General features: G+C 39.4%; 1 long non-coding RNA gene across 1 annotated transcript in view; it reads left to right on the top strand.

Annotated features, from left to right (window-relative positions):
* Positions 1-4,205: 4,205 nt before the first annotated feature.
* LOC124262358 overlaps positions 4,206-25,509 on the top strand; it is a 28,035-nt gene continuing 6,731 nt past the window's right edge. Inside the window, exons 1-2 of the long non-coding RNA XR_006894565.1 lie at positions 4,206-4,588; positions 19,377-19,534. This is a non-coding gene — a long non-coding RNA (uncharacterized LOC124262358). The remainder of the gene's footprint in view (positions 4,589-19,376; positions 19,535-25,509) is intronic.

Below are 25,509 nucleotides of genomic sequence, written 5' to 3'. Positions count from 1 at the left end.
AGAGTGTGTGTGGCTGCTTGTACGTACGTGGGTGTGAGAGAGTGTGTGTGGCTGCTTGTACGTACGTGTGAGTGTGTGTCTGTGTGTACGTGTGTGTGTTTGTGTGTGTGTGTGAGAGGTCGAGGGGTGTAGCCGTAAGTTTTTAAGGGTGGATGGTATGTGTTTGAGGCAGCGATGTATGTGCGATGTATGTGCCCACTGAAATATACTATTCACACTTTACTAAGGATCAAATCATGGATTCAACAGAAAACTATTTCGTGGGGTCAAATTTGGTTTAAATACCTAACCTTATTGTAAGCATGGATCCTAGGTTTTGGAGACACTTCCCATCCCCTTTCAGATGGCATAATCATACGGACATAATCATTATCACATTTTATATAATAATATCTGAGAGCATACCATTAGCCAAGAGGTACCAAATGATAGATCGTTTTTCATTTTCTGCAATTTTTCATTGTTATTAAACCTCAAATATTATACCCCAATGGGTTGTGATGACTAATATCTCGTTAACCACATTGCCCATGTATGTGAAATATTGGATATGGCTTTCCTAATGATTCCTTCAAAATAAAATGGAAGCTTTTCAGACATTGAACATCGAGAATATAGTTAGGCGGGCTACTTTTTGAACGCCCCTCGTATGATGTCTGCATCAGATACGTGTACACCGCTATCGACTTAGCTTTTCATTGTGTAGTTTTATTTCTGGCCACCACCAGACAATTCAGATCAGGATGAAGCTGTTTCCAGGGACAACATATCCACCTACTTTAGTAGAAGATGACAGTATTTCAGCGTCCTCGTACTTTACTATAATAGTTCAGGGCGAAAGTGTGCTTTATTACACTATACATAGTGGTAGAGCGAACTGTATTTCTTAAACAGTAGGAATATATTTGTTTCTTTGTTTATTGGTTAACGTCCAACTCAGCAATAATCCATCTATTTGACGGTAGCTTGTTCATAACCGAGTTTGGACAAGACAATCCTTTAAATGGCATCGTGAGGAACGATCGTCGCAATTGGGATACGATGACATGTGTCAACCAAGTAACCGAACCTCACCACTATCCCGCTAGTCGCATCGCACAATAAACATGGGTTCTTGAAGATCAATTTTATCTTGGAATTCACGGGTCCGAGGAAATGTATAATTCTATAAAAATTAAAAAAAATTAAAATAAAACAAATAAATAAACTTACGAAGAAACAGTTGTTGGTGTTTTGATAAACTATCTTCATTAAGAGGCATTTAGATGAAGAGGAACTAATGTTACGGGTTGACGGCTTCTTGAATGCAATGGATGCGACGTTTCGGTGTAGATGCTAACACCGTTATCAAGATGCAGCCCCAGTAAGTCATCGGTACATGTTGCTTCATAAGATCAAGATCAAGATGACTTGCTTGATAACGGTGTTGCCTACAAAGAAACGTCACATCTACTGCAATAAAGAAACCGTCAACAGACACAATTTGTTCCTCTTCTTTGATAAAATAGACAAAAAAAAGTCTGTTATTCAGTCTGTGACCAACTAAACCAGAAAATCGAAGCTAACAAACAACGAAGCTATCATCAAAGTATTGTTCGCTCATGACTCAGGAAGTCACACATCCCGATACTGAATAACACAAAGAGAGCTTCAAAACCCGGACTTCGACGTGACGGGCAAAAACGCGCCAGATCTACTGACCGCCCCAGTGAAGATGTCATTGGACCCTCACGCCATGACCTTCATGCTTGTGTTGCCATGGAAGGTTACAAGACTACTTACGGCTCTCCTGATCGTGCCGGGACATAGGCATATGTAGATGAAGTGACCGACATGGGATGGTATTGTAGAATACAGTCACTCACATACTTTTAGGATGACCCAACAGAGTGGGGACGCTAGAGGATATGTTCATGTCATCTGAGTAAGTGAGTTTAGTTTTACGCCGCTTTTAGCAATATTCCAGCATCATCACGGCGGGGAACATAAGAATGGGCGTCACACATTGTACCCATATGGGGAATCGAACCCGGGTTTTTGGCGATACTATCGAACGCTTTAACCACTAGGCTACCCCACCGCCCTCATTTTGCGGACCCTGTATTGTATTAAAATACTGTATTAATGTATTATAGCACTAAAACATATATACCAACATGTCATCTCTTGTTTGTGCAAATACATGCTGATTTAATTCGATCTCTTACCAACATAATCAGGGAACTAATTTAAGCATAGACGTGCATCCTCTCATGTAATTTTATTTATTTGTTGATTGATGTTAAACCAACTTCGCGACGACCACTGAATGTGTCATTTATTGTGTTGTCATTTATTCCGCACTCAGCAATATTCAAGTTATACATGACGACAGGCTGTACATATCACATCTGGACAAGATAATTACAATCCAGAGCCTGATAGTATGAGCAGTGTTCTACGCCATTGAGGTACGATAAATCGACCAAATCACCGATCTATCTAGTCACCGGCTACGAACATTCTAGGTTATTCTAAACTGGAGTTCCTACATGATTACTGCATATATAGTATGACCAGAAATTATTGAGAATTTTAGGAATATGTTTAATTGGATTTCTAGTATAAACAACCTTGACCAGCTATCAAGTGCTTGGTTTCATTCAAGAGAGACAACTCCGTTAATCCTTTTTCATTAGTTTGTGAAGAGTTATCCCCCTTTGTTCACTTGCTAGCAGACGACATTTTCAGTGATCCTCAGAATGGATGATTTAGAGAGAAGTGGAAGTTGATTTTAGAGTATTATAACAAGGACATTAGATCAGCTAAAGTGATTTCAAGTAGAACAGGCATCCCTTTGTCCACTGTTTATCGTGTTTTAAAAAATATTGCATTGAGCACCAGGAGGCGCAGATAGGCCCAGAAAATTGACTGTCGGTGACAGGAGGCGGCTTGGTATTCTTGTTTCTAAAAAACAAACGAAGGACTTTAGAAAACCTAAGGGCGAATATGATTGATAGAGGAACTGTGGCTGTCTGTAAGGAGACAATTAGAACTGAGCTGCATACAATGGGTTGGCAGAAAAGTCGAGGAATTCCATCACCGATCATGAAACCTGAACAAAAGGAGCGAAGGTTGAACTGGTGCTTACAGCATAGAAATTTTAACTGGGACAATGTGACCTTCTCAGATGAATGTTCTGTGTGGCTGTTTCCTAATACACTGAAATTCTGGACCAAACAAACTGAAAAACCTGTATCAGCGCCCAAAGTACAGTCCGAAATTTAACGTGTGGGGTGGCATATCTGTGTTAGGGGCAACGCCCCTCTGTGTATTTGAAGGGAATATGAACAGTGAGCGGTACACAGATATTCTCGAGGGACATTTACTTCCATCTGCTCACGTGTTCTATGGAAATATTTGGATTTTCCAGCAGGACAACGACCCAAAACATCGTTCAAAGCATTCACAGGCCTGGTTTCAGACCCAAAATATGACATTATTACATTGGCCAAGCTATAGCCCTGACCTTAATCCAATAGAAAATGTTTGGGGACTTATGAAGCCTGCATTGCTGCCCATGGTGACTTGACAAAATACTAACTGTTCAATAAGTGTCAATAAGAAAAATCTGACAAATATTGCTGAAATGAAAGAAGAGGTGGTACGATATTGGGACAGCATGGACCACGACTTTCTAACTTCTTTGATCAGTAGTATGCCCCGCCGCATTGAAGCCTGCATTGCTGCCCATGGTGACTTGACAAAATACTAACTGTTCACCAGTCTTTGAATCTGGAGTTATGTTCTGTTAATATTCACATTTAATACGTGAGTAATGAATGAAACAAAATAAAAAATTACAATCTTTAAATTCTCAATACAAGGCCGGTTATCTATGAGTGGTATGAGAGCTACAGTCTTCAATTAGCTGACCCTTTCATGAAAATCATGTTAGTACAAAAAGTGACAAGTCCCGTAGTCTTTCACTTATCAACTATATTTATATCACGTAGTAAGCGACATAGGCTATAGCAAACAAGTGACAAGTCACGTAGTCTTTCAGATATTAATAATACATGTATTTTATATCACGCCGTACGCGACATATATGCATTGTGACACAATCCCTCCTGAGTGAATTAACATCTTCAAACCGCGACTACACCGACGACGGATGTGTGGGGACTCCTACCCTTATCAGCCCGGAAGTAAGTGTTGTCGTTCACACATTGACAGTACCCACTGACAAGCCAGAGCAAGTGGGCGACCAACCCGCACAGTGACACTCTACTTGTGCATATACTACTTCCCGGTCGACCGAAGACTCACTGTCATGAACATGGAGACCGGGTTCAGGAGACGCGACCTGACATGAGTATGGCGGACAAGCGTGCGGAAACACGGGGCACCACTTAAAATAATTTGGAGACGCGGATCAAACATGTAGACAACTGTAGACGTCAGCCATACAGTGTTGGAGAAAAACCTTAAGAGGTATAGGAGACAGGTCGTGTGTCCAGGTAAAGGAGAGGCGGGTCGCATCAAGTGTATTACCATATCATGCCAGGATACTTTCACTGTCACAGTGGATACTGAACTCTTACAGGTAAGGACATTCTTCCTTACACGAACATATATGAACTGGTTTCCGATTGTTACTGTTATTTGACGTTGAACAGTCCGTGACCTAGTTGTTCAGTCAGCAACACACCCGTTTCCTCCATTTCCCCCACTAGGTGACCTCACCCAACACGTTTCACTCTGATCACGACAGACACTCTTCAAAGCTAGTCCACAACCCATTCTCAAAGAACGACGATTAGATTGTTTTCCAATTTTGCTTTAGTTCACTTAGTTGAGATGTTGTATAGTTTAAATACCGATCAGTGGCAATCGTGGAGCTATATATAGAAGTTACCTGCAACTCTTCCGTGTTGTACAATGGGAGCATTATTTCTACATTGCGCAGCGGCGCTGTGGTAGCCCGTGATATAACAATGCATCTTCAAAAGACACAGTATCGTTTGAAACGCAAACAAACAAACAAACATACATACAACAGATGCACAAAGTATATTACAATACTAAAACAAACAGGAAAAAGTACATGGTTTTTAGTTTTAGAGAATGAGTCAGTGGGTATGGTGTTTCGCCGTTTAAGCAGTATTCTACCAATATCAAGGCAAGCTTTACACGCATGGACATCGAACCCGGGAATCGAACGGAGATCACCAGAACAAATTGATAGTGGAAATACTGAAGTGATACACACTTTAATACAGATAATACTACACTGTAACACACTTTGATACAGATAATACTGCACTGTAACACACTTTGATGCAGATAATACTACACTGTAACACACTTCGATACAGATAATACTGCACTGATACACACTTTGATACAGATAATACTGCACTGTAACACACTTTGATACAGATAATACTGCACTGTAACACACTTTGATACAGATAATACTACACTGTAACACACTTTGATACAGATAATACTGCACTGTAACACACTTTGATACAGATAATACTACACTGTAACACACTTTGATACAGATAATACAGCACTGTAACACACTTTGATACAGATAATACTACACTGTAACACACTTTGATACAGATAATACTGCACTGTAACACACTTTGATACAGATAATACTACACTGTAACACACTTTGATACAGATAATACAGCACTGATACACACTTTGATACAGATAATACTGCACTGTTACACACTTTGATACAGATAATACTGCACTGTAACACACTTTGATACAGATAATACTACACTGTAACACACTTTGATACAGATAATACAGCACTGCACACTGATACATGTAACACACTTTTATACATACAATACTACACTGTAACACACTTTGATACAGATAATACTGCACTGTAACACACTTTGATACAGATAATACTACACTGTAACACACCTTGATACAGATAATACTACACTGATAACACACTTTGATACAGATAATACTGCACTGTAACACACTTTGATACAGATAATACTGCACTGTAACACACTTTGATACAGATAATACTGCACTGTAACACACTTTGATACAGACAATACTACACTGTAACACACTTTGATACATGTAACACACCTTGATACAGATAATACTGCACTGTAACACACCTTGATACAGATAATACTGCACTGTAACACACCTTGATACAGATAATACTACACTGTAACACACCTTGATACAGACAATACTACACTGATACACTTTGATACAGATAATACTACACTGTAACACACCTTGATACAGATAATACTACACTGTAACACACTTTGATACAGATAATACTGCACTGTGACGCACTCTTTTACACACTTTTATACAGACAAAACTGCACTGTAACACACTTTGATACAGATAATACTGCATTGAAACACACCTTGATACAGATACTACTACACTGTAACACACCTTGATACAGATAATACTACACTGTAACACACCTTGATACAGATAATACTACACTGTAACACACTTTGATACAGATAATGCTACACTGTAACACACTTTGATACAGATAATACTGCACTGTAACACACTTTGATACAGATAATACTGCACTGTAACACACCTTGATACAGATAATACTGCACTGTAACACACCTTGATACAGATAATACTACACTGTAACACACTTTGATACAGATAATACTGCACTGTAACACACTTTGATACAGATAATACTGCACTGTAACACACCTTGATACAGATAATACTGCACTGTAACACACTTTGATACAGATAATACTACACTGTAACACACTTTGATACAGATAATGCTGCACTGTAACACACTTTGATACAGATAATGCTGCACTGAACACACTTTGATACAGATAATGCTACTACTGATACACTTTGATACAGATAATACTACACTGTAACACACCTTGATACAGATAATACTGCACTGTAACACACCTTTGATACAGATAATACTACACTGTAACACACCTTGATACAGATAATACTGCACTGTAACACACTTTGATACAGATAATACTACACTGTAACACACTTTGATACAGATAATACTGCACTGTAACACACTTCGATACAGACAATACTACACTGATACACTTTAATACAGATAATACTACACTGTAACACACCTTGATACAGATAATACTGCACTGTAACACACCTTGATACAGATAATACTACACTGTAACACACCTTGATACAGATAATACTGCACTGTAACACACCTTGATACAGATAATACTATACTGTAACACACCTTGATACAGATAATACTACACTGTAACACACCTTGATACAGATAATACTGCACTGTAACACACTTTGATACAGATAATAGTGCACTGTAACACACCTTGATACAGATAATACTACACTGTAAAACACCTTGATACAGATAATACTGCACTGATACACACTTTGATACAGATAATCTTCCACTGTAACACACCTTGATACAGATAATACTGCACTGTAACACACCTTGATACAGATAATACTATACTGTAACACACTTTGATACAGATAATACTGCACTGTAACACACCTTGGTACAGATAATACTACACTGTAACACACCTTGATACAGATAATAGTGCACTGTAACACACTTTGATACAGATAATAGTGCACTGTAACACACCTTGATACAGATAATACTACACTGTAACACACTTTGATACAGATAATAGTGCACTGTAACACACCTTGATACAGATAATACTACACTGTAACACACCTTGATACAGATAATACTGCACTGATACACACTTTGATACAGATAATACTGCACTGATACACACTTTGATACAGATAATACTGCACTGTAACACACCTTGGTACAGATAATACTACACTGTAACACACCTTGATACAGATAATACTGCACTGTAACACACCTTGATACAGATAATAGTGCACTGTAACACACCTTGATACAGATAATACTACACTGTAACACACCTTGATACAGATAATACTACACTGTAACACACCTTGATACAGATAATACTGCACTGATACACACTTTGATACAGATAATCTTCCACTGTAACATGCATCAAAGCAAGAAATGCTGCACAGTAACAAACTTTGATACAGATAATACTTCACTGTAACACACTTTGATACAGATAATACTGACCTGTAACACGCATCAAAGCAAGAAATGCTGCAGTTACACACATATAGGCAATAAATACTACAGAGTAACACACATCGAAGCAACAAATAGTACATAGTAGCACATATTGATACACGAAATACTGCACATTTACTCACACTGTTTCCACAATGTCATGTTTCCAATGTACATTGTTCATACCCTTTATTATTATGTTTAACTATTATATGGAGTCAAGGCGACAGAAGGTGGTCACTTGTGCCTAATTTCTTTGGACAGCAATTGTGTTCAAAAACAAAACCATTGATGAAGGAATACTACACTGTAATGTACCTCGATACAAGAAATATTCCACAGTAATAAACATAGGTTTAGGGAAAACTGCTCAGACACACACACATCCTTCTCAAACAACCATGAACACCTTGTTAACGACGCGCCATGCTGTTGGACGTAAAACAGCTTTAGATATATTTAATAATGTGTTGTCCCCGTATACAGCTGTGAGATACGGGTGGAAAGCCTCGTGATGTCAATAATCATTTGGTATATGGAAAGTTAGGTAGATCTCCACTAAATATCGAGTGAGTACGAATTATTAAATATTAGTTTACAGTTATGAGAACTGTATTTTGAATGTATTACATAACTGTACATTGAAATGTTGAATTATATCATATAATTGTATATTGAATGAAATAATCATGTAGATGATACCGACAATTACTTGATATTATAACTTTAGTTAGGTTGAAGTTGGTCCAGATGACACTATTAAACCGACGTTTGGTCGATAAGCATAATAAACTGTATTACATCGTGGTTTCAAGGAATTAGTAATTTGTCAATTGCTATATAAGCAATATAGAGTATTAGGGTTGCATTTGGTAAACCTTAAACAAAGAGTTGCACTCAGTAGATACTAATGATAATAATAATACTGAACATGTATTAGACTATGTATATCTCATGCAGTATATGGGGCGGTGGGGTAGCCTAGTGGTTAAAGCGTTGGCTCGTCACGCCGAACACCCGGGTTCGAATCCCCACATGGGTACAATGCGTGAAGCCCATTTCCGGTGTCCCCCGCCGTGATGTTGCTGGAATATTGCTAAAAGCGGCGTACAACCAAACTCAGTCAGTCAGTCAATCATGCAGTATATACTGAGACCGGTATACACTTTAGCATCAGGATTCCTCAAGAGGGAAAGCTGTGTCCAAAGTGTAACGACATATTTCTACAATAATCACTCGGTCAATAGGTTCGCTTAAATTCCATAAATAGTAAGTAATTCACGTAGAAGGGAAATATGTTCATGAAGATTTCCAGCTAAGAAAAAATCCAACTAAATGCAAACTTTGTATGTCCATCCCACAAAGTATTACCCATTGTATAATGATGGATAACCAGAATTCAACATGGTTCTGTGTCAAATATAATATGTCTGCTCCGTCTCACATCATTCACACTTACCCTGCATCCTTGTTCCATTAAATCAGACTTTAGACCTCCCCACCACAAGGATCTTAGGACATCCCATTACAACTTTTCATCCGAACAAATAGGGCGTCGTGTCTGACCAGATTATGAAATCGTTCCTTCCCTTCGTCTGCATGTTATTGTAGATTATGAAGTAAGCCTTTCCCTCTTCAGCTATTACAGGTACACAACCAATTGGGCCAGGCAGCACCACTTACAATACAGACTAAAAGTATTTGGTCCCACCTGATTCCTGACTTGATCAGATGAACATACCTAGTTACATTGTTCATGCCACATAAACTGAAGTGATTCGTTATCATACCACTAGGAATAGTCGTGTACATTACTGTGTCAAATGATAGGCCTGGTGTTCATTCTATGAGGAATAATAATGCATATTACCTCATACACTGATTGGTCAAGTTATCATACCACTAGGAATAGTCGTGTACATTACTGTGTCAAATGATAGGCCTGGTGTTCATTCTATGAGGAATAATAATGCATATTACCTCATACATTGATTGGTCAAGTTATCATACCACTAGGAATAGTCGTGTATGTAAGTGTGTCAAATGATAGGCCTGGTGTTCATTCTATGAGGAATAATAATGCATATTACCTCATACACTGATTGGTCAAATTATCATACCACAAGGAATAGTCGTGTATGTAAGTGTGTCAAATGATAGGCCTGGTCTTCATTCTATGAGGAATAATAATGCATATTACCTCATACACTGATTGGTCAAATTATCATACCACAAGGAATAGTCGTGTATGTAAGTGTCAAATGATAGGCCTGGTCTTCATTCTATGAGGAATAATAATGCATATTACCTCATACACTGATTGGTCAAGTTATCATACCACTAGGAATAGTCGTGTATGTAAGTGTGTCAAATGATAGGCCTGGTGTTCATTCTATAAAGAATAATAATGCATATTACCTCATACATTGATTGGTCAAGTTATCATACCACAAGGAATAGTCGTGTATGTAAGTGTGTCAAATGATAGGCCTGGTGTTCATTCTATAGGAATAATAATGCATATTGGTCAAATTATCATACCAATAAGGAATAGTCGTGTACATTACTACCTCATACACTGATTGGTCAAATTATCATACCACAAGGAATAGTCGTGTATGTAAATGAGTGTGTGTCAAATGATAGGCCTATGTCTTCATTCTATGAGGAATAAGGCCTGGTCTTCATCATATTACCTCATACACTGATTGGTCAAGTTATCATACCACTAGGAATAGTCGTGTATATAAGTGTGTCAAATGATAGGCCTGGTGTTCATTCTATAAAGAATAATAATGCATATTACCTCATACATTGATTGGTCAAGTTATCATACCACAAGGAATAGTCGTGTATGTAAGTGTGTCAAATGATAGGCCTGGTGTTCATTCTATGAGGAATAATAATGCATATTACCTCATACACTGATTGGTCAAGTTATCATACCACTAGGAATAGTCGTGTACATTACTGTGTCAAATGATAGGCCTGGTCTTCATTCTATGAGGAATAATAATGCATATTACCTCATACATTGATTGGTCAATTATCATACCACTACTAGAATAGTCGTGTATGTAAGTGTGTCAAATGATAGGCCTGGTGTTCATTCTATGAGGAATAATAATGCATATTACCTCATACACTGATTGGTCAAGTTAGCATACCACTAGGAATAGTCGTGTATGTAAGTGTGTCAAATGATAGGCCTGGTCTTCATTCTATGAGGAATAATAATGCATATTACCTCATACACTGATTGGTCAAGTTATCATACCACAAGGAATAGTCGTGTGTGTAAGTGTGTCAAATGATAGGCCTGGTGTTCATTCTATAAAGAATAATAATGCATATTACCTCATACATTGATTGGTCAAGTTATCATACCACAAGGAATAGTCGTATGTAAGTGTGTCAAATGATAGGCCTGGTGTTCATTCTATAAAGAATAATAATGCATATTACCTCATACATTGATTGGTCAAGTTATCATACCACAAGGAATAGTCGTGTACATTACTGTGTCAAATGATAGGCCTGGTGTTCATTCTATGAGGAATAATAATGCATATTACCTCATACACTGATTGGTCAAATTATCATACCACAAGGAATAGTCGTGTATGTAAGTGTGTCAAATGATAGGCCTGGTCTTCATTCTATGAGGAATAATAATGCATATTACCTCATACACTGATTGGTCAAATTATCATACCACAAGGAATAGTCGTGTATGTAAGTGTGTCAAATGATAGGCCTGGTGTTCATTCTATGAGGAATAATAATGCATATTACCTCATACACTGATTGGTCAAGTTATCATACCACTAGGAATAGTCGTGTATGTAAGTGTGTCAAATGATAGGCCTGGTGTTCATTCTATAAAGAATAATAATGCATATTACCTCATACACTGATTGGTCAAGTTATCATACCACTAGGAATAGTCGTGTATATAAGTGTGTCAAATGATAGGCCTGGTGTTCATTCTATAAAGAATAATAATGCATATTACCTCATACATTGATTGGTCAAGTTATCATACCACAAGGAATAGTCGTGTATGTAAGTGTGTCAAATGATAGGCCTGGTGTTCATTCTATGAGGAATAATAATGCATATTACCTCATACACTGATTGGTCAAGTTATCATACCACTAGGAATAGTCGTGTACATTACTGTGTCAAATGATAGGCCTGGTCTTCATTCTATGAGGAATAATAATGCATATTACCTCATACATTGATTGGTCAAGTTATCATACCACTAGGAATAGTCGTGTATGTAAGTGTGTCAAATGATAGGCCTGGTGTTCATTCTATGAGGAATAATAATGCATATTACCTCATACACTGATTGGTCAAGTTAGCATACCACTAGGAATAGTCGTGTATGTAAGTGTGTCAAATGATAGGCCTGGTCTTCATTCTATGAGGAATAATAATGCATATTACCTCATACACTGATTGGTCAAGTTATCATACCACAAGGAATAGTGGTGTGTGTAAGTGTGTCAAATGATAGGCCTGGTGTTCATTCTATAAAGAATAATAATGCATATTACCTCATACATTGATTGGTCAAGTTATCATACCACAAGGAATAGTCGTGTATGTAAGTGTGTCAAATGATAGGCCTGGTGTTCATTCTATAAAGAATAATAATGCATATTACCTCATACATTGATTGGTCAAGTTATCATACCACTAGGAATAGTCGTGTACATTACTGTGTCAAATGATAGGCCTGGTGTTCATTCTATGAGGAATAATAATGCATATTACCTCATACACTGATTGGTCAAATTATCATACCACAAGGAATAGTCGTGTATGTAAGTGTGTCAAATGATAGGCCTGGTCTTCATTCTATAAAGAATAATAATGCATATTACCTCATACACTGATTGGTCAAATTATCATACCACAAGGAATAGTCGTGTATGTAAGTGTGTCAAATGATAGGCCTGGTGTTCATTCTATGAGGAATAAAAATGCATATTACCTCATACACTGATTGTTCAAGCTATCATACCATTCACAGGAATAGTCGTGTATATAAGTGTGTCAAATAATATATCATCTCGGATACAGACAGACGGAGACGTTCATCTGCATGTACCAGCGTTATTCAATACATTCAATCAGGAAGTGAAGGCTTGAGTTGTCAGCCGGGTTATCGCTTCGTCACTACACAGGGTCACACACGTGACATGTATCTACCCGTCACGATCTTAGCGAGGCTGGTGTGTGTGACTTGTAATTACCGGCCTCACTATGCTGTTATTCATGCCACTTCAAAGAACGGAAGCGATAACAAGTGTGTGTATACATACTACCCATCAAAAGTTTAGACTCACTGAAAGCACTCACTATATGTTATGTATATATATATGGTCACACCAAAGATGAATTTCTCCACTAACTTGGGGGAACCAACTCCACACCTTATGTAGATGAACTGCACGAGGATCAGGCATCAAATTGCTGAAAAGCATGTGCAAATATCGTGCAGCTGCGTTTTGCTGTAATGTTTTGTTAAGAAATGTAATGTTTTGATTCGCCAATTTTCACTGAGTTTCATCCTTTACTTATGACTGATTTGTTTTACAATACATCAGTTCATGTGTAAACTGTACCTTTAAGCAGTATATGTAATATTTTTAAAAATCTAGTTTAGAACAGTTGACTGAATTAAAGTGGTTACATTTACACTAGTGAGTCTAAACTTTTGATGGGTAGTATATGTGTACGCGTGTGTGACGAGACATATACTGTATATAAAATGTGGAGATACATATACTGGTTATTCCCAGTACAAGGTGCGGCTTCTCTCCGAGTGGGGTGACTCAGCTGTTATTCAAGTCAATTCAAACGAGAGGGAGATATATACAATCACATAATAACGAAATGACGGAGACATTGTATTTGTTCACAAATATTTATTCTTAAGCATGACTAGTTAAACCCACTACACGATGCGGCTTCTTCCTGGACTGACGGCACTGCACATCACTGACTTACCCCTCAACCAATTCGTTGACTGGTCGGACTGATAGATTTGGTTGATACATGTGGATGCATCTCGGGTCCATGTTCACGAGGCCACGCGTATGTCTACCTGTGTTAATATAGTTTGGAAGTCTACCTGTATCAATATATTGCTTACACATCACTACACACTTAAGTAAAAGTGTAAGAGGACATCACAACGCTCAGGCAAAAGTGCAACACTACATTATGTAGAAAAAGGACACCACTACACTCGTAAGTAAAAGGTCAACACTACACACCTAAGTAAAAGGTCATCACTACACACTTAAGTAAAAGGTCAACACTACACACTTAAGTATAAAGTCATCACTACACACTTAAGTAAAAGGTCATCACTACACACTTAAGTAAAAGGTCAACACTACACACTTAAGTAAAAGGTCACACTTAAGTAAAAGGTCATCACTACACACTTAAGTAAAAGGTCAACACTACACACTTAAGTAAAAGGTCACACTTAAGTAAAAGGCCATCACTACACACTTAGGTAAAAGGTCAACACTACACACTTAGGTAAAAGGTCGTCACTACACACTTCAGTAAAAGGTCAACTCTACTAACTTAAGTAAAAGGTCATCACTACACACTTAAGTAAAAGGTCATCACTACACACTTAATTGAAAGGTCAACACTACACACTTACGTAAAAGGTCATCACTACACACTTAAGTAAAAGGTCATCACTACACACTTCAGTAAAAGGTCAACACTACTAACTTAAGTAAAAGGTCATCACTACACACTTAAGTAAAAGGTTATCAGTACACATTTCAGTAAAAGGTCAACACTACACACTTAAGTAAAAGGTAGTCACTACACACTTCAGTAAAAGGTCAACACTACTAACTTAAGTAAAAGGTCTTCACTACACACTTAAGTAAAAGGTCATCACTACACACTTGAGTAAACCTACAACATTACAAGCTTAAGTAAAGAGATACCGCTACACTATGGCGTAAAGGGACATAACTACACACTTATGTAAAGGGACATCACTACACTATGGAGTAAAGGGACATCACTACACACTTATGTAAAGGGACATCAGTACACACTTATGTAAAGGGACATGGCTACACTGTGGCGTAAAGGGACATCACTACACTATGGAGTAAAGGGACATCACTACACACTTATGTAAAGGGACATCACTACACTATGGAGTAAAGGGACATCACTACACACTTATGTAAAGGGACATGGCTACACTGTCGCGTAAAGGGACATCACTACACTATGGAGTAAAGGGACATCACTACGCTTTTAAGTAAACGGACATCACTACACACATTTGTAAAATGACATCACTACACTGTGAAGTAAAGGGACATCACTACACTCGTAAGTAAAAGGTCAACACTACACACTTAAGTAAAAGGTCATCACTACACATTTCAGTAAAAGGTCAACACTACACACTTAAGTAAAAGGTCATCACTACACACTTAAGTAAAAGGTCAACACTACACACTTAAGTAAAAGGTCATCACTACACACTTAAGTAAAGGGACATCACTATACACTTAAGTATAAGGACAAGGACACTACACTATGGTGTCAAATGACAACACGCGTAGTAAAGGTAAAAGGAAAAGGCAACGCTACACTATGAAGTAAATGGACATCACTATACACTAAAGTAAAAGAACACCAGTACACACTTAAATAAAAGGACAACACCATAGGCGAGTAAAAGAACAATACCACGAATAGGACAACACTACACAAAGGAATAAGAGCTCAACTCGACACATTCGGATGACATCACCACACAATCGAGTTAATGAGAGTGAGGTACACCACACAATCGGGTAAAAAGACAACACTTAGAATAAAATGGCCAAACAATTGAGTAAAAGGACAAGTAGAAGGACAGTACAAAACCCCAGAGTTCAAGGACAACACTATCTGGAAGCCCGCATCACCGAGGGGTTATTCAATCCCACGGACCTGCTTTTGTGATCACCTGACAGGGCAGTCACTACACTACAGGGAAAACGTGATCGTGAATTTGGTGTCGACGTGACCCACTGTGTAACAATGAGATTGTGTTAGTCGGTGTAGTTGGGGGCTGTGCTATATCTATAGGTTTAGTGCTGAAGTAGGTGACCTATTCATGCTATGATTCAAATATGGTGATCACCTTAAATCAGGAAACACAGCGTATGCTGATGCGAGCAGACAAAGCAAAGAGGAAAACTTCACCGCCTGCATAATATACACATGGAAATAAGTTTCGCAACACCGCCTTATTTTCCATATTATCAATACCATTAACCATAACAAAAGAACGTATCCAAAACTCAATTGTTAATTCCTATCTTGATACATTGACCCCCAAGGAATAAATACATAGCAAATCTAAACAGAAACTTGGATTCAGAAAAGCCAACATGACAAAATTCATTTTGTAGTCCTGACAACTATGGTCGTATTACGTTAACAAATACGGTCATTCTGAAGATTCCGGCATACAATCCTCAAGAAATAATATAACCGAGCATTGACTGAATCAGACGTTGAATGTGACGATGAGGTATTTCGTTCCATTCTTACTGGAGGGCTTATTCCAATACACCAACATTTGGTACTGCAGGATCTCTCCGTCTTATTCTGCGACCTATAATGTACAAAACATGCTTCGTGGCTTTGAGATCTGGACTTCTGGTGGGCCATGGTAGAGTTGCTAGCGCTTCTTGTCTAACTAAATAACTAATGTCTCTACTAAGTCCCCAACGGCAAGTACACGATGGGCTGAGCATTGTCGTCCATGAGGCCTGGCTTTGTGTTCAGAGAATGGTCATTGAAGTGCGTCACAACAGTTCTGTCTCAGATGTCCGTGCCTTTGTCCATTCAGATTTTGTCTGATTGCCACAAGGAAGACTTGCAGTCATGTATGCACCCAAATCATCAATGAACCCTTGCCAAACGGTACTTGCTCCAAGATATTGTGTTGTACATATGCAGTGTTTCCGTGGCTATTAGTCATGAAAGGAAGAAACCGCCTCACATCCCACCAGTACACCCTTACCCGTGACTTCGAATTCCAGTGACGTCGAGCTTGACACCAAGCCAGACGTGTTGCTTTGTGTTCTGGGGGTAACAACGGACGTCTAGCTATATACTCGGTGATTTCGGATCGTTCTGTTGGACAACCGACGATGTGGAAGACATTGTTTTTAGCATGCTCCATGACAGAACCGGACGAGGTTTTGTGATATATTTGTTTAGCAACAACGAAGTCAATTGATTTTCCAAGTTATCGAACTGTAAGAACTGAAACTTTATATTTGCGTAATGACGGGTACACGTATTGCACGTGGTTCTCGCATGTGATCGTAGCAGGTGCGTATCTACTAAATTCAATGTATGGTGAGCCCGAAGGGTCAAAATAACAACATAAATTCTGATATGAACGTAAATGGCTTTTTAAAAAAAAAAAAATTAATTTTTTTTTTTTGGGTGGGGTGGGGTGGGGGCATTGTTGTTGCGAAAAGAATTTCAATATGTATATATACTAAGTACAGCCACTGCAGTAGGATATATGTCATAAACAGTAATGTCTGTCAAACCGGTGATTCCATAGCGCCATAGCCAGGTAATACTAGCTGCAGTGTTTGTGGGATTATATATCCCCTTGTGGGTTTTTGTGTATCTTTCTAACTTAGGTCGAATGAATTACACTCACTGGTTACTTGAGAGCAGCAGTTCTAAATTAACAACTGGATGTTCTGGTCCATCAATCCCTTGATTGTCTGGTTTGCTGACATACCTACGTTTGGTGCTGTGCGACGTAAGGCAATAGATATTATTTTGAGACACATTGTGTGAGTGACGAGTGCTACCGGCAGAGCAGGACTGGACTGACCTTTAGTCTCTGAAAATACCTTTGACGAAAACAAATGTCTCTAGCTAATTTGAAAGGATCCACGGTGAGCTGGGAGATGTTGGTGAAGCGAGCCATGGCGGTTTGATATGCTCACTCTGTAACTCCGTCTTGAACGTGACCTACTTCATTTTACAAACCCTGAACCTGGACCTAGACTTGCCTCATGTAGTGCTTTTCATTTACCGAAAGTGCTGGGCGGAAGGGAGTGAGTGAGTGAGTTTAGTTTTACGCCGCCTTTAGCATTATTCCAGCAATATCACCAGGGACACCAGAAATGGGCTTCACACATTGTGCCCATGGGGGGAATCGAACCCTGGTCTTCGGCAACCCGACCGTCCCGGGCGGAAGGGAAAATTGTTCAGGGACTGTGAGACAGACTAGAGCAGGGCATTCTTACCTGTTGGGCAGCTGTTATCATTACTAAGTTTCATTCATACATTCACATATATTATTGATAGTTAATTTGCCCTTTAACCCAAATGGATGCAAGTCTGTAGATAGTCAAGGCTATTTATTGCTCTTCACTGCCACATTATCTGTATCATCTGTTAAATTATATAAATGCAATATTACGCTAGTCGCGTGGTGAAATATATAAATGCTTGTCACATGTTCAATGATATCTCGGCACGTCAATACTGGCGTACATTGAAGGATGTGTTTTATGGTAATGTTGACTGATACACGGGTACTTTGATGCTTGTCATGCTATGGATGAATCATGGGCACTTTGACGTACGTAAGTTGCGTGTTGAATTACTTGAGTGAGTGAGTGAGTTTAGTTTTACGGCGCACTCAGCAATATTGCAGCTATATAGCGGCGAGTCTGGACTAGCCAATCCAGTGGTCAACATCATGAGCATCGATCTACGCAATTGGGATACGATGACGTGTCAACCAAGCCAGCGAGTCTGACCACCCGATCCTGTTAGTTACTCTCTCTCTCTCTCTCTCTCTCTCTCTCTGTGCTTATGTATATTCCCCTCTACTTGTCTCCACTACACATCTCTCTCTCCTCGTCTCTCCCCTACTACTTGTCTTTCTAAGTCTATCTCCTTCGTTGATATGTCTCTTCTTCCTCTCTTTACCTGTCTCTAAATACCTCGCCCCTCTCTCTCCTCTCTCTCCCCTACTACTTGTCTTTCTAAGTACCTCGTTGATATGTCTCTTCTTCCTCTCTTTACCTGTCTCTAAATACCTCGCCCCTCTCTCTCCTGCCTGTGTCTAATCCCCATATCTTTATGCATTTTACTACATATTTCTTCGTTGATATAGAATGTCGACTTCCTCGCAAATACCTTTGACAACAAGTGAATCAACGGAATCAACAACAGTGTCAACAGCATCAACAACAACAACAACAACAGCAACAACTTCATCAACAATGACGACACAAACAACATCAATCACCAGTACAACTTCACCTTCAGAAGGTAGGTCTATAGACGTATATGCCAGTATGTACTTAGCTGGTGGAACCACACACAGTCCGTACTGCACAGGTGGAGCCAATGTACGTTACAGTGTTGGAGGAGATAATCCAACATGTATTACACTGGTGGAGATACTCCAAATACGTATTACAAAGGTTGAGATACACCAAATACGTATTACACAGCTGGAGATACACCAAATACGTATTACAAGGGTGGAGATACACCAAATACATATTACACGGTGGAGATAATCCAAATACGTATTACACAGCTGGAAATACACCACATACGTATTACAAGGGTGGAGATACACCAAATACATATTACACGGGTGGAGATAATCCAAATACGTATTACACAGCTGGAGATACACCACATACGTATTACAAGGGTGGAGATACACCAAATACATATTACACGGGTGGGTGATAATCCAAATACGTATTACACAGCTGGAGATACACCACATACGTATTACAAGGGTGGAGATACACCAAATACATATTACACGGGTGGAGATAATCCAAATACGTATTACACAGCTGGAGATACACCACATACGTATTACACAGCTGGAAATACACCACATACGTATTACAAGGGTGGAGATACACCACAACGTATACATGGAGATACACCAAATACATATTACACGGTTGGGGGTGATAATCCAAATACGTATTACACAGCTGGAGATACACCACATACGTATTACAAGGGTGGAGATACACCAAATACATATTACACGGGTGGGGGTGATAATCCAAATACGTATTACACAGCTGGAGATACACCAAATACGTATTACACGGGTGGAGATACACCAAATACATATTACACGGGTGGGGGTGATAATCCAAATACGTATTACACAGCTGGAGATACACCAAATACACGTATTACAAATGCGTATTACACAGGAGATACACCAAATACCAAATACATATTACACGGGTGGGGGTGATAATCCAAATACGTATTACACAGCTGGAGATACACCACATACGTATTACAAGGGTGGAGATACACCAAATACATATTACACGGGTGGGGGTGATAATCCAAATACGTATTACACAGCTGGAGATACACCAAATACGTATTACAAGGGTGGAGATACACCAAATACATATTACACGGGTGGAGTGATAATCCAAATACGTATTACACAGCTGGAGATACACCACATACGTATTACAAGGGTGGAGATACACCAAATACATATTACACGGGTGGGGGTGATAATCCAAATACGTATTACACAGCTGGAGATACACCACATACGTATTACAAGGGTGGAGATACACCAAATACATATTACACGGGTGGAGATAATCCAAATACGTATTACACAGCTGGAGATACACCACATACGTATTACAAGGGTGGAGATACACCAAATACATATTACACGGGTGGAGTGATAATCCAAATACGTATTACACAGCTGGAGATACACCACATACGTATTACAAGGGTGGAGATACACCAAATACATATTACACGGGTGGGGGTGATAATCCAAATACGTATTACACAGCTGGAGATACACCAAATACGTATTACAAGGGTGGAGATACACCAAATACGTATTGCACGGGTGAAGATACACCAAATACGTATTACACAGCTGGAGATACACCACATACGTATTACACAGCTGGAGATACACCAAATACGTATTACAAGGGCGGAGATACACCAAATACGTATTACACGGGTGGAGATACACCAAATACATATTACACGGGTGAGATAATCCAAATACGTATTACACGGGTGGAGATAATCCAAATACGTATTACACAGCTGGAGATACACCAAATACGTATTACACGGGTGGAGATAATCCAAATACGTATTACACGGCTGGAGATAATCCAAATACGTATTACACAGCTGGAGATACACCAAATACGTATTACACGGGTGGAGATAATCCAAATACATATTACACGGGTGGAGATAATCCAAATACGTCTTACACAGCTGGAGATACACCACATACGCATTACAAGGGTGGAGATACACCAAATACGTATTACACGGGTGGAGATACACCAAATACGTATTACACGGGTGAAGATATACACCAAATACGTATTACACGGGTGGAGATACACCAAATACGTATTACACGGGTGGAGATACACCAAATACGTATTACACGGGAGGAGATAATCCAAATACGTATTACACGGGTGGAGATAATCCAAATACGCATTACACGCAGATACACCAAATACGTATTACACGGGTGGAGATACACCAAATACGTATTACACGGGTGGAGATACACCAAATACGTATTACACGGGTGGAGATAATCCAAATACGGAGATACACCAAATACGTATTACACGGGTGGAGATAACCAAATACGCATTGCACGGGTGAAGATACACCAAATACGTATTACACGGATGGAGATACACCACATACGTATTACACAGCTGGAGATACAACAAATACGTATTACAAGGGCGGAGATACACCAAATATGTATTACACGGGTGGAGATACACCAAATACATATTACACGGGTGGAGATAATCCAAATACGTATTACACGGGTGGAGATAATCCAAATACGTATTACACAGCTGGAGATACACCAAATACGTATTACACGGGTGGAGATAATCCAAATACGTATTAAACGGGTGGAGATAATCCAAATACGTATTACACAGCTGGAGATACACCAAATACGTATTACACGGGTGGAGATAATCCAAATACATATAACACGGGTGGAGATAATCCAAATACGTATTACACAGCTGGAGATACACCACATACGTATTACAAGGGTGGAGATACACCAAATACGTATTACACGGTCGGAGATACACCAAATACGTATTACACGGGTGAAGATATACACCAAATACGTATTACACGGTCGGAGATACACCAAATACGTATTACAAGGGTGGAGATACACCAAATACGTATTACACGGGTGGAGATAATCCAAATACGTATTACACAGCTGGAGATACAACAAATACGTATTACAAGGGCGGAGATACACCAAATATGTATTACACGGGTGGAGATACACCAAATACATATTACACGGGTGAGATAATCCAAATACGTATTACACGGGTGGAGATAATCCAAATACGTATTACACAGCTGGAGATACACCAAATACGTATTACACGGGTGGAGATCATCCAAATACGTATTAAACGGGTGGAGATAATCCAAATACGTATTACACAGCTGGAGATACACCAAATACGTATTACACGGGTGGAGATCATCCAAATACATATAACACGGGTGGAGATAATCCAAATACGTATTAACACAGCTGGAGATACACCACATACGTATTACAAGGGTGGAGATACACCAAATACGTATTACACAGCTGGAGATACACCAAATACGTATTACACGGGTGGAGATAATCCAAATACGTATTACACGGGTGGAGATAATCCAAATACGTATTACACGGGTGGAGATAATCCAAATACATATTACACGGGTGGAGATAATCCAAATACGTATTACACAGCTGGAGATATACGTACCAAATACACCAAACACGTATTACACGGGTGGAGATAATCCAAATACGCATTACACGGGTGAGATACACCAAATACGCATTACACGGGTGGAGATACACCAAATACGTATTACACACGGGTGGAGATACACCAAATACGCATTACACGGGTGGAGATACACGTGCATTACACGGGTGGAGATACACCAAATACGTATTACACGGGTGGAGATACACCAAATACGTATTACACGGGTGGAGATAATCCAAATACGTATTACACGGGTGGAGATAACCAAATACGCATTACACGCTGGAGATTACACCAACAATACGCATTACACGGAGATACACCAAATACGCATTACAAGGGTGGAGATACACCAAATACGTATTACACGGCTGGAGATAATCCAAATACGCATTACACAGCTGGAGATAATCCAAATACGCATTATTACACAGCTGGAGATACACCAAATACGCATTACACGGGTGGAGATACACCAAATACGTATTACACGGGTGGAGATACACCACCAAATACGCATTACACAGCTGGAGATACACCAACACGTATTACAGGGCGGAGATAATCCAAATACGCATTACACAGCTGGAGATACACCAAACACGCATTACACTGGCGGAGATACACCAAATACGCATTACACGGGTGGAGATAATCCAAACACGCATTACACAGCTGGAGACACACACAAACACGCATTACACGGGCGGAGATTACACCAAACACGTATTACACGGCGGAGATACACCACGCATTACACGGCATTACACCAATCAATGCATTACACGGCGGAGATACACCAAACACGCATTACACGGGTGGAGATAACCAAACACGCATTACACGGCTAAGTGGAGATACACCAAATACGTATTACACGGGTGGAGATAATCCAAACACGCATTCAATACAGCTGATTACACCAAACACGCATTACACGGGCGGATAATCCAAACACGTATTACACGGCGTGGATAATCCAAATACGCATTACCGCATTACATCGCCGGAGATACACCAAATCACGTATTACACGGGCGGAGATAATCCAAATACATTATTACACGGGTGGAGATAATCCAAACACGCATTACCGGCTGGAGCTGGAGATTACACCAAATAACGCATTACAATGCACGGGAGATACACCAAATACGCATTACACGGGTGGAGATACACCAAATACATTATTACACGGGTGGAGATACATCCAAATACGCATTACACGGCTGAGATACACCAAATACGTATTACACGGGTGGAGATTAACCAAATACGCATTATTACGGGTGGAGATAATCCAAATACGTATTACACAGCTGGAGATACACCAAATACGCATTACACGGGTGGAGATACAACCAAATACGTATTACACGGGTGGAGATAATCCAAACGCATTACACAATACTGATTACACCACAATGCGCATGGTTGGCGGAGATACACCAAACACATATTACACGGCGGATAATCCAAACACGCATTACACAGCTGGAGATACAAACACGCATTACAATGGAGATACACCAAACACATTATATACACGGGTGGAGATAATCCAAATACATTACACAGCTGGAGATACATCACATACGTATTACATCGGCGGAGATACACCAAATACATATTACACGGGTGGGAGATAACCAAACACGCATTACACGGCATTACACGGGTGGAGATACACCAAATGCATTACACGGTGGGGTGATACGCCAATGCGTAATACACAGCTGGAGATACACCAAATACGTATTACAAGGGCGGAGATAATCCAACACATATACACGGGTGGATATGATAATCCAAACACGTATTACAGCTGGATATTAACCAAATACGTATCACGCTGGCGGAGATACACCAAAAACACATATTACACGGGTGGAGATAATCCAAACACGCATTAATAATACAGCTGAGATACCAACCATGCTATCACGTATTACAAGGGTGGAGATACACCAAATACGCATTACACGGGTGGAGATACACCAAACATACGTATTACACAGCTGGAGATACACCACATACGTATTACAAGGGTGGAGATACACCAAATACGCATTACACGGGTGGATGATAATCCAAATACGTATTACACAGCTGGAGATACACCAAATACGCATTACAAGGGTGGAGATACACCAAATACATATTACACGGGTGGGAGATAAACCAAATACGCATTACACGGCTGGAGATACACCAAATACGTATTACACAGGGTGGAGATACACCAAATACGCATTACACGGTATGGACACATACACCAACACGTATTACACGGTGAAGATGATAACCAAATACGCATTACACGGCTGGAGACATCCAACTACGCATTACTACAGCCAAATTACCAAATTACGTATTACACGGGTGGAGATACACCAAATATGCATTACACGG

Source organism: Haliotis rubra, unplaced genomic scaffold, assembly GCF_003918875.1.
Source record: "Haliotis rubra isolate DU_JTF1 unplaced genomic scaffold, ASM391887v1 Scf832, whole genome shotgun sequence".
NCBI classification, from domain to species: domain Eukaryota; kingdom Metazoa; phylum Mollusca; class Gastropoda; order Lepetellida; family Haliotidae; genus Haliotis; species Haliotis rubra.
This window is presented reverse-complemented; position numbering and strand designations above follow the sequence as displayed.